This window comes from Epinephelus fuscoguttatus, linkage group LG2 (assembly GCF_011397635.1).
Source record: "Epinephelus fuscoguttatus linkage group LG2, E.fuscoguttatus.final_Chr_v1".
NCBI classification, from domain to species: domain Eukaryota; kingdom Metazoa; phylum Chordata; class Actinopteri; order Perciformes; family Serranidae; genus Epinephelus; species Epinephelus fuscoguttatus.
Genome location: NC_064753.1, coordinates 43,642,635 through 43,655,999, shown reverse-complemented (window position 1 = coordinate 43,655,999; position 13,365 = coordinate 43,642,635).

Sequence of the window (13,365 nt, the reverse complement as noted above, 5' to 3'; positions counted from 1 at the left end):
GGCTCAGCTCTCCCGGGTGTACGGAGCCCGGAGGTACGGAAGAAGGCTTCACAGAAGAGGTTCAGGCAAGGCTCGTGCTGGTGCACGCTCGGACACACTCAGGCACGGCACCTGCGCTCTCTCATTGGCTGGGGAAATCTCCACCCAGAAGCGGTCCAAGCTCACAAAAACATCAAAATACAGTTAAAGGGCAGGAGCTCTGCAAACAGAGTCACCACCACACATGAGTAGAAGCCCATAGGTGATGATTAAGTAGGATTTCATTTGTATATGTCTATATTTTGTTTTGTTTGAAAATCCTCCGGATCCTACCTTTAACTAAAGTGAATTTTTGGCACGGAGCTCTTATTCTGAAGTGCTGTTTCCTGGTGTACAGTGAGCGACTAATAGATAGCTTCTTGACAGAAACAGCAAACTAGCTCAACAACATGGCCAAACACAAGTATGACGTCAAATGTATTAAACTCTTTGGACCTTGAACTAACGATTATGGAGAAATTTGTAACCTGTGGCTGAACAAGTTGGGAACCAATGATTTAGGGGTATATATTGGCAGAAATAGAATATATTATAATAAGTAAGTTTCTTTCTGTTTGGAAGCTGAGCCAGAAGGCGAAGCTTTCGATTTACTGGTCCATCTACGTCCCAACCCTCACCTATGGTCATGAGCTCTGGGTAATGACCAAAAGAATGAGATCAGGGATACAAGGGGCCCGAAATTAGTTTCCTCCATGGGGTGGCTGGGCTCAGTCTTAGAGATAGGGTGAGGAGCACAACCATCCGGAGGGAGCTTGGAGTTCGCGTTGAAAGGGGTCAGTTGAGGTGGTTTGGGCATCTGATCAGGATCCTCCTGGGCACCTCCAGTTGGAGGTTGTCCAAGCACGTCCCACAGGTAGGAGGCCCCGGGGCAGACCCAGACCCAGGATTATGTATCTCGTCTGGCCTGGGAACACTTTGGGGTCTCCCAGGAGGAGCAGGGAAGCGTTGCTGGGGAGACGGACGTCTGTTTAGTGTTTTTACTGGTTTTAATCACCTGGGGCCTCATTTATAAAGCTTGCTTACGCACAAAACCGGGCTTGGAAGTGCGTACGCAACTTCTTACGCAAGAATTGGGATTTATAAAAAAAAGACTAGCGTAGGAATGTGCGTAACTTTAAGCAAACTACAGACCTTGCTTAAGCACATTTTGGAGACAATTGTGACAAGGTGAGAACGATTGGTTAATGGAAAGAGCGCATATAAATAGCCTTTCAGTGGCAGCCGTGCGCAATAAGGCACAATGGATGCACTTGCACTTCTCGAAGACCATGCCAATGGACGGACCCGACTGGAGAGGGTATTCCGAGATCGGGAAGATTTCCTGGCTCATGATGATGACTGGCTAATAAGCCGTTTCAGACTACCTAGAGCCTTGCTCTTGGATCTGATTGCTGAATTGAGTCCAATTTTAGAGCGACCAACCCACCGGAACCACGCCATACCGGCACACATTAAAGTGCTGACAGCGTTGGGTTTCCTAGCAATGGGCTCGTTCCAGAGGGAATTATCCGACAGGTATGCCTATTTCTTTTATTGTCTATTGATATAAATTCAATTTATAGATTTCTGTTCTATTCAGGAAATAGAAATTAATAATAAATCCTGTGCGAATAGGTCTGGGATATCACAGCCATCCCTCAGTGCTGCACTGCCAGCTGTTTTGGATGGGATAATCCAAATGACCAGTCGCTACACCAGGTTTCCCTACACTGTTGTTGAACAGGCCAACAGCAAAAGGCAATTTGCAGCAATGTCCGGTTTCCCTAATGTAATCGGCGCAATTGACTGCACCCACATTGCTATAAGAGCCCCCAGCGAGAACGAATTTGTATATGTGAACCGAAAAAATGTGCACACCATAACTGCACAAATAATTTGTGACCCCTCAATGGTGTTGACAAATTTAGTGGCACGTGGCCTGGTTCAACACATGATTCATTCATTTTGGCACACAGCAGTGTAGGGAACAGACTGCAGGCAGGTGCTGGTCGTGATGGTTGGCTCCTCGGTAAGTATTACATTCTCACATAATGCAACTGTACTTGTTCTGTTGGGTAAATTCTTTTCTCTATTTGGCCCATTCTGTTGCTGCCACTGTCACTGAGTGGCGCTCGTGGAATGTTTTGTAATTCGAGTCTGCTTCTTAATTACTCTGGTTATACCTTGCAGGTGACAGCGGCTACCCACTGAGGCGGTGGCTCCTCACACCATTTCCAAACCCGCAGAGTGCGGAGGAACAGGCGCTTCAACATAGCGCATGGCGTGCGTTCCGTTGTGGAGCGCGCCATCGGCCTGCTAAAAAATAGATGGAGGTGCTTAGATGCCTCAGGTGGCAGGCTGCTCTACCACCCCAGAAAAGTGTGCAAAATTATAAGAGCGTGTGGAGTACTGCACAATTTGGCACTGAGGGATGCAATCCCTCTCCCACCTGACCTCCCCCCCCGCAACACGTAGACCCCGACCCACAGCCACCTCCCCGACATGAGGAACATCAGCATGGAGCAAGGCTACGTGAGGAAGTGATGCGGCGTGTGTAAAAAGGCAAGTGCGCTTCACTTTTGTAACTGTTTTATTGCGTCAGTTGCAGATGAAATCAGTTCACACATATTCTGCATGACCATGCGTATTTGTGTTAGTTCATCCCTGACTTCACGGATGGCACTGATGGTTTCCCGCTGTGTTTCCAGGACGATCGGTGAGAACCCGGCCACCTCCGCGCACTCTGGATCCGCTGGGCGCGCTGGGTACAGACGGGTCCGTGCCAGACGTGCTGGGAATCTCCTCCACCACTTGTTCCTCCTCCTCCTCGCCCACTGCTACCACCTGTAACGTGACTGAGGACACAAGTCACATTTATTGCCACATGTCTGTACAAACATTTGATTGAATAAACATATGAAATTGTAACCTACCACTCTCCTCTTGAGCAAAATCTGTGTCCCCATCCCACTCTGACACAACACCAGACATGCTGGCTGGTCCGAGAATGGAAGCCACTTTGGTGTGAAGTGGTGTAGGTTCTTCCATGGTACGGCCGCCACCTGTGTAAAAATACTTTTTCTGCTCAGTCAAGAGTCACAAAGGGGTGGCGGCAACATCACAGAAAATGAACCTTGCAAGCATGATTAAGTAGTGTTACATTTTTCATTCATAAAACCACATTGCAGCTATTGGGTGCCGTTAGATTTAACATTTCGATGTAGCTATATTTAGGACTTATTCACAACATTTAATCTGAAATGTGACCAACAGTTTTCACTTTGAATATTTTGATTTAGCAGATTCCGATTTTTTTATTGCCTAGTTTACAAATGTAGACTACATGTGCAAGAGAACAAATTCCACATGCATTTATCAGATTTTGTTTAAAGATAAATGTGCCTAAATCCTTTTTGTGTTTTTACAATGCTGCTTCAGAACTTTCACCACATGTGCATGTTTCATATGTTTTCTGGACCCACCTGTAGCCGCCACGCTCCGGCGGTGCAAAGCCACTTTTTTTTTTGCCTCCACCTTTAAATCCGACCACTTCTTTTTTATTTCGGCGACACTGCGCTCTGTGCCAGCCGCGCTTACTGCCGTGGCCACAGCGTGCCATTCAGTGGCTTTTCGTTTGTTGGTAATGCCACTTGAATGGCCGCCGAATAAAGTTTCCCGTCTCGCTGACACCTCATCCACAAGCACCTCGATCTCTGTCTCAGAAAAGTTCCTCTTTCTTCTGGTTGCTGCCATGATTCAGCGTGAAATGCCGTGGATCCATCATGCCTATTTATATGCAAAACACATTCATGAGGTAATTTGCATGACCATACATGGTGAATTGTGGGTGTGGAGAGGGAGGGACATGAATCAAATCCTGCTGCGCAACTTTCCGATTGGACTGTGATTTATAAAGGGAAAGTGCTTGCAGGTGTGCGTAGGCATGGTTTTATAAATCCGACTTTTTTTTTGCTTACGCACTTTTCAGCTTTTCAGCGTAGGTAAACTTTTAGTATGGATCCTACGCCAGGTTTTATAAATGAGGCCCCTGGTCCGTTTGTTTTGGAGAGAAAGAGACCTCTGCAGGTAAATGCGCTCCTGTTAAAAAACTTCATGAACAATGAGCACTGAAGGAACCCTAACTTGCAGAAGTTTCAGCTGGTTGCCATCTGCAATCCTCAGCGCTAGATGCCACTAAGTCACACACAGTTCCTTAAAGTGCAAATCAAAGGAGAATTAAAAGTGTGCCTTTGACAAAGCATTGGGTGATAATGCAGGAACCACCTTAAGGCCCTTCAGGAGGATATTGTAGCTTGATGGTGTATATTCCCAAAACACATTTGCAAATCATGATATTACTGCAAACCAATTGACACAGGGTCTGGATCCCTGAGGCTGTTGCCCACTCTCTGTGGTTGGTAATGCAGCCTTTGCAGCGCCTGAAAGAATTGAGTTGGTTCAAAGATTCGATTTTCCATTAACTTCCTGACCTCTCAGGGCAGAGGGCATCACACTGTGACAGGGAGGAATCACTGCAAAGATTAACAAGACTGACCAGGTCAAACACAGAAAGTTTCTTTGGCAATCCATGATCATAAACTGCACTGTAACCTACTACAGCAGCTAGTGCAGAGTGAAATTATTACCCTGAACACACCTCCAATCCTTCATGAAGATGCAGTCCTACGTGATTTGTCTTCTCAGATCATTAACTGGCTGATATTTGAAACACAGCGGGGCTGTTTGAGGATATGCCCTTGGACAGGATGCTGTACTTCATAACTGTCTTGCACATGAAAGAACTGGAAGAGTACACTCAGTACTGTATTGTGTACTATCAGATCAGGAATTTAAAACATTTATAAAACATCTTTTAGCTGTCTTGTTTAGAATCTTAAAGGGCCCAGACACACCAAAAACAGAGAACTGATGGCAATGAAAGTCGACTGTTGTGTCGCCTCATGTCCTTGTGTCCCTTCCAAAAAGTTGCACATGAACACACCACAAAGACTACAGCCAACAGCCAACCAGCACAAACGTTCTGGGCTGCGTAAGAGGAAATAACTTCCCACACCAGCAAATGGCGGTACTCTGTAACTATCATTCAAAAAGGGAAACTGGAAGACCATCTTGACGCTAGTTACCCACTTAGCACGTTAGAAGAACAGAGCATATTTACCGTGCACCAGCAATAACATAAACCTTCATGAAACCTTTCTCAGTGGCTAAAAAAAAATCCTATTTTATGTAACAAGTTTGTCTGGTCTCACTCCCTCTTGACTTAAGCCGTTTGTTTACTTTCCTCACTTCTCATGCACCGAGTTGAACTGCCAATCAGAGTGATATCATTCACCGATGAGCTCCACTGTTGCCAACCCCAATTCAACATGCCAACTCAGCTGAAAAAAAGCCGATGGGGGCTGACAGGGGTCAATGGTGCTGGACACACCACAGGGACTAGGATGACCGATGCTCACTGACAGCCCAACACTGACCGACTGCTGACTGTCGGCTTGATGTGTCAGGTCCCTACAATGGGAAAGAGTTTCAACTTTGTCAAGCTACTATATTAATGGTTCAGTGTGTGAGATTCAGGGGGATTTAGTGGCATCTAGTGGTTAGGATCGCAGATTGCAACCAGCTGAAACTTTTCCCAGTTGGAATTCCGTCAGTGTTCATTGTTTAGGAGGTTTTTACCTGGAGAAGAATTAATGGCAGAAGTCTCCAGCAACATGCTGAGAGGAGAATGGGCCCTCATGAGAGACTCAACTTGGAAATATTGGAAATATGTCTGTTGAACTGTCATTGAATTAAAAATGGTGCCTATACATGCCCTCGAAAAAAAGGCAACCACATGATCTGTCTTGTTTTGTTTTGTTGGGGGTTTTTTGTAAAATAGTGAGCAGCATCCATAACAAAATTAAATTAAATTTAATACAGGTTTATTCTACATAAACTATAAATAAACTACTAAAAGTACTAAATTAAATGAATAGTTTCTCATATTCTTTGGCATTTTTTGTCATATACAGTTATGAAATGATGATTGCTGTAAAATGTATGTTGATGTTGTCCAATGTTGTGTCTCTGTTTGATCATGTGATGAGATGATATGCACATGAAAATGAGCACTGGGCCCATCATAAGTACATTAGGCCACTGGAGCCAGGTGAGAGATGTCAGTGGACGCAGCAAATGTATATTTAGACCCAGTACTACCAGCAGTAGCAGCATGGCTCAGAGGCAGCATCAATTATTGTCTTTATCTGTCTTCAACCCAATTTAGTGACATGAACTATCAGGTCTATGTTAAGGCTCTAAATATCCTGAACCTCAAAAGGCTTTTGGTAGACATGTTGAACACGTCCATATCTGCAGGAGATTGACACGGTTAGTTATTAACAAAAAGGCAATCTAATCACACTGCGCCTCCAGGTGGCTGCAAAAGCTTATAACGTGTGTCAATTCAGACATGCACACTTCTACACTGACTTCAATCCAACTGCCCTTGGTGACTTTTGCAAAGTTCGACTCCTTGCCAGCCCCTGCTGGTGTGCATAAAACCGCAATCAGCAAATTTGGCTCCTGAGACTCACTGGTTAACGGTTTTCATCAGAACTGCATCATAAAATTGCGTTGAGCAGAATTAACTGGCTGCTCTGTATGTTTATTTTCCCAAATTTCCTGTGCTATGAATGAAGTAGTGCATTATTTATGCTTCCCGAGTTCAAATACCGCAGAGTCCCTGAAGTCATTATCTGCTGAATGAGACATGTACCGAATGACGCCACCCCTGACTGCATATGAAAAGCATTATCATTTAATGATTATTGTTCTCCTGACGTTAAAGGCCGGGGGGTCTGAGATGGAACGAGGTCACATCTCAGGTCTTCTTTATGCTTTGAGGAACGGTTGTTATCTGTCATTAATTGTTAATATAGTTATTCCCTTTGGAGTTAATATTCTGCACACACCCTTTTGTTAATTCTTGGAAACAAATTTTGACTATTTGTGTTCCTATATCTGAGTTATATTTCCAATAAGACTTCCACTGCACATATTCTTCAGTGGTTTCCCTTTACAATAACAAGAATTATTCGATAAACAAAGGATAATGTGCTGCAAATGAAGTCTTTTTAAATTAAAACATCCATAGCTACTGGGGATTTATCTTGAAGCTGCTACCAATTTAACTTCAAAAGTTCCTTTATAAAAAGTCTCAATAAAGCTCCCTACAGTCATTGTTGTGTCTTTTATAGCAGTAATTGTGTAGTTAAACTGTTGAAGTCACTGCTGGACGGAGAACCATACGTCTCCAATCACTCAGAGGAAGACGAGTGACGCAGGACCGTACTCCCACTGCAGCCAAGCTTCCAAATCTCTTAATGAACAGGTTTGTGGGGTTTTTGTTCCTAAGTGGTGCCTATTTCTTCCATAGCTCTAATAACTGAGTAGATTTATCTTCATAAAACGCAGTTGTCGTGTTGAATTTATAGAGCAGTGTGCTGAGCACTACCGCAGCTATCAACAAGCATCCGGCTTCCTCTCAGTTTGCTCCCTGGCTAATTTTGGTGTGAGGTATTTTCTTTGTTACATACATCACAAGAGAAACAAGGCAGTGTCACCCGCAGATAAAACTGCAGCTCTGCTGACGTGTGGACGGGGATGTAATGAAAATGCAAATGAAATTAATTATTTTTGTAATAATTATAAGTAATGTAACTGGAGATAAGGTTTGAATTATGTGTTATGCCTGGTAATTGGCTTTAAATTGGTTTTGTTTCTGGACTTGGGATATGAGTCACACAACATAATAAGTTAAAAAAATTATATCCTACAAAGGCTTGATAACTGAGATTAAGATTTCATGGTTAGCAGCATAATTTATCGTAAGCATGTCATTTTAAAGCAGCTCCTGCCTCAACATTTAGAAAGAAATTCTGTTTCTAAGGCCAACACATTCTCACTCCGACCTTGTCACATAATGTAGTTTTATAACTAGGTTCGGGAGCAAAGACCACGTCGTGAACAAATCCCATTTCCGCCCAATAGTATTTAAGCACACCTGATGCCTTCTCTTTCTCTTCAACACATTTCTCACATCCCACTCGCCCGATCCCTTTTTGACTCTTACATCTTTTTCTCTGCTCCTTTCTGCATGCAGGAACCAGTGGGGGCTCTATCCGAAGCCAAGCTCACGAAGAGGCAACTCCCCCATCCAGCCTCACTCCTGCGTTCCTGCCTTCGATCCAACACATCGACCATCGTGCTTGCCTGCTACCCAGCCTTCATCCACTAATCTTAGTCTTCCATCCCTTCGTCCCTCGGGTCCATGTTATTGGTTCGACAGCCCATTGGTTCGACATCCCATTAGTCCGACTGTCCATGGTGCTGAACGCTCGCAGGGGGCGTATGGTGTGCCGCGACCGGCTTGAGGCGGAGCAGGCTCACGGCTTATGTGTTTGTCACTTTCTTTTTCATTTTAACCCACACCATGATCTTTTCCTGACCCTAACCAAGTGGTTTTTGTGCCTAAACCTAACCAGATCTTAACCACAGGGCATCATGACGATTTCGGAACGGACTTCGGAACAATGGGTTTAATATGGTCGGAACAATGGGCTGTTGAACCAATGGGCAGTTCCCCGTCCCTCAACCCTTCAGCCCTCACTCTATATCCCTTGATCTTTACCCTGTCATCCCTAACCTTTCATCCATCTTTTCCTCCAAACCCATAATCCATCATACGCAATAAATCATTCAAAATCTTTACCTTATTGGTGTGGTCTTTGTTAGTGATGTTTGTTATCGATGTTTGGTCATGGGCCTTTAACGTCCACATATGACGTGCAGGGTACCCTGGATGTGTTTGTTGTTGATGTTCTGGGATGTTGTGTCAAGTTCTTCCTGTTACATGCAATGTCTTCTTTCAACATACACTTTACGTTTTCACAGGAAATTTAACGTTTACATACAGTCTCTTTCAAAATAAACACATGACATCAGTGCAACAATGCAAATTGATGTGTTTTTACCTACGACAACAAACGCACATGGTTAGATTTGGGAAAAAGAACAGTTTTTACTTCAGAATCTTACGGGACACAAACACCACTCTCCCAGGTGGAAGTCTGTGTTTTCTTAACCCATCCACCACCCCTCCCTCCGTCTCTACTTGGACTTTAGCCGCCTTAACTTTCATTCTTGTCCTGCATTTCCTCCTGATGCCGTCGAGTGCCGTTAAACTATAACTGCAACCTGCCTCTTACCATGCCGACCACTTTTTTCGTCAGTGTCTGACGCCGCAAATCACTGCCCAAGCGCTGGATTTCAACGCTGTAATTTTTACATCCAGTAATACCTAATTTGCCTGTGGAGGCCGTTAGAGAAATAATTCCTTGTTTTTGGAAATATGTTTATTTGCTTTCTGGAGGAGTTTGATGAGTAGATTGATACCTCAGTCCTACCTGCCCATTAAAATTAAGGCTACAGCTAGCAGCCAGTTAGCTTAGCTTCGCACAAAGACTGAAAACTGACTGACTGCCTGACTGAGTCAACGGGAATAAAATCCACCTACAAGTACCTCCTCTCACTAACTAACACTTTATATCTTGTTGTTAATCTATACCAAAACATGCCTTTTGCATTGTCTTATGTTGATCTGTTCTGTACACACGGCATCAATTGCACGTCTGTCCGTCCTGGAAGAGGGATCATTTGCTCTCACTTAGGTTTCCTCCACTTTTTGCCCCCTGTGAAAGGGTTTTCAGGGAGTTCTCCTTCTCCGCTGTGAGGGTCCAAGGACAGATTGCTGTTGTATGCTGTAAAGCCATCTGAGGCAAATTGTGATTTGAGATGCTGGGCTTTATAAATAAAATTGAATTAAATTGAAAATTGAATCTTCAATCCAGAAAGTGAACAAGCAAAGGTTTTAATGTCAATCTCTTGCTTTAAAGTTAAACTAGTTAGGCTGTATTTGTCTGTTTAGACGGATCTAATAAAGAACAAAATGTGCAGCTGTGTAACTGAAGTCATTGCCTGTGAAGAGCGTATTATGAAGTCCAGCAACTGTGTGTGTCACTGCAGTTTTATGTGAAGTGAATCATATTTGGCTTCTGAGGATTTGCCAAGAAAGTGCCACAAACAGAAACCTTTTTTTTCTGAAAATGTTGAAATTTTAATGCGTTTAATTTATTATTGCTCTCCACAAAAATAAGGACTCAACACCCACTGTCTTGAATCCAGCTCTCTGCTGGCGTGAAGACAAGTTCACATGTGGTTCACCGTGGGGAAATCTTCCCTGTTTCTCAAAGATCAATCAACCACACATGTGCGCGGACACAGTGCCAGCGCAAGTCCGTGCTTTGGTGTCTATTAGTCAGAACTGTCTTTATTTTACACAGTGAGTCAAAGGATATGCGCTCGCCTGAAAAGCAACAGCTGGAGCCTGCCAGTGGCCGTAGGGAAGAAGACAATGATTCAAAACAGAACTTGGAAACTTCCAGGCACTCAGACTGTCTTTTTTTTTAAGATTTCAAATAAAAATCCATATATCTGACATCAGGAAAACTGACTGTGAAAACACTCTTTTCATCTCATGATTCATAAAACGCCTCAGAGGATACACCTTGAGGAAAGTTTTGGACAAATGGTTAAACATTTCAGTCCAGATCCAGACTTCAGGACGTGAAAAAATCAGGGGAGTCTGAGACAGGTCGAAATAAAATGTCCAAATAAATTTATGTCTCGGTATTTTGAGCATTACTATTTTTCTCCAGTGTTTTTCTCCTTAATCTTTAAACTGGATAGTTGGTGGTGGATGTCTAAAGTAAGTTGTCAAAAATGTTTTTTTATTTTGTTTAACCAGAAAAACCTCTTGAGATTAAAAACCTTTTTTTCAAGAGTGTCCTGGCCGAGACAGGCAGCAACAGAAGTTACAGACAAACAACAAAGAACAAAAATACAGAATAAATATATACAGCTCTAAAACAAGCAATATAAAACACAATGATTACCAGCCAAAAAGTATGTAATATTATGGCTGCCCCCAGTTTTCCTACTCGACCCATGGTCATCATTTAGGGCCATTAGTCGACCAGTCGCCCGCATATTTCCAATATTAATTTAATTATTAAATGATATATTTGGTGGTTTGAGTTGAAGGTGTGAGAAAGAATAGTATCAGTAACATTGTTAACACTGTGCTACATTACAGAGAAATACAAACCGTACTAATGAACCTTCATTAATATAGGCCTATATTTTATCTCCAAGTGCACGTCACACACTGAGCGAGCCGCCTGTTAATGACGCTGTGGGCTAATGGGCATGTAGCTACTTCCATGTTTCAGATGATACGTCATGTTTGTAGTCAGCCAATGAAGATGAGTTTACATATCACCTTGGGTCCAGTCATTTAGGTTTTCATTTATTTTGACAAGGCGCAGCTCCTAATAGAGTTTCACGTTTATTTTGTGTTTGTTTGATTTTTGTGACTAAGTGACCAGTGAAATCTTGCCGACTAACGACCTTACTGGTCGACTAGTAGGGGGCAGCCCTGGCTAATATATACTAGAAGTACTAAAAAAAGGGGCAACTACATGATTACAAAAACCAGCAGAAAATATCCTGACACTGGCACACAGATGACTGCGTACAAAAATCCTGCTTTGAAATGGCCGAGAGGACAATGAGTGAAACTTTAAATCCTCCTGCAGAAGATTCCACATATAAGGAGCTGCTTCAATAAATGCTTGCTTGCCAAACTCTGTACAAACTCTCACAAACTATGTGAATGGAAAGCAGAGCCATTTTCAATTTTTTGCTTAATGTACACACGTAAATATGCTGGAATCAGGAGAATAGCTCTGTAAGCAAGAGAATGCCGGTGAAAAAGTCTACGAAATTTTAAAGAGAGCCACACAACCCAAGCAAAGAGGGTACAGTGAGAAAAAAAAACAGATGCAGAGGCTCCTCTGGCTGATTCGATAAGAAAACCTATAAGAAACATGCAAGAAGAAAAATATAATTAAATTGAACATCATATCAAGCGAGGAGAACTTTCCTCCCAATTATCCAATTACCAGTCACTAATGTGAGCTAATGACGCTGTGTTCAAATTAATGAACGCCAAAACACAACGACAAACCAATAAACATCTTTTTTAATCCTGCTCATCTCTCACGGACAGTAATTAATGTTTTGAAAAACAGTCTTGCTGAAAGAATCCTACAGTCAAAGTTAATCTTGCACAAACATCCCCGGCGTGGGAACGGCTTCACCGTGAAGGTGATCTAAATTCGATCCACATTAGCACATCAGCACAGATGTTCACATGAGGCTCATACGCGGTCGAACCACAGCAAAAAAAAAAAAAAAAAAAAAAAAAAAAGAACACATTACATTTATTACACAATTTTCTTGAGTAAATCTGAATTACCAGCTACTCCGAAATGTCTTTTGTAATGACACGGACACTGAGTGTGCAGACGAATGGATTTGTTCATGGGCTATTATCTCAGGCTGAAAAGAAATAACTTCATTAGCGGGTGGGGGGACGACGTATTGTGAGCCTGGGTTGCTGGAGCATGGGAGAAGATAGACACATGGAAAGGAAAGGAAGAAATGTGGACGGAATAAATTTGGTGGAAGTAAACCTAACCCAAACAGCACTTACCATTTAAACGATGTTAGGACTGAAATAACTAAAAACTGGAAATGCATGACAAAAGTATGCTGCATGTGCAAACCCACGCTATGAAGACACTGTCTTTCTTCTTATTCCCCAAATTCAAACAACATACAAAAAATATTCAGTATACAAACATGACAATAAAAACAAAGAGAAATCTGAAATAACACAATCACCAGCACAAATGTTGGTATCATAGGATCCTAAAAACACATGTACATTCTGTTTGTACATTGTTATGTAGCAGCTACATTGAAAATTTACATTTCGATTACACTGTGATTGCTGTGTGGTTATATTCAAGGCCCTGGCGCATCAAGCCGACGGTCGGTTGTCGGACAATGATGTGCCTTCGGTTAGTGTCTGTCGCCGAGTCGGTGCAGGAAATGTACTGTTTACATACAGTCTCTTTCAAAATAAACGCACGATGTCGGTATGACACCGTGAATTAACTTTTTTTTTTTTTCTAATGCATGTGGTTGGGTTTAGGAAAAAAAGAACAGGGTTTGGCTTTACATTCTTACAGGACGCGAACACAGCTCTCCCAGGTTAAAGTCAGCTCTTGTTGGATCTATTCAACACCCCTCCTACCCACCCTGCTCAGACTCTCGCCACCTTAACTTTCGTCTTCTCATGCTACGTTTCCCCCCCGATGC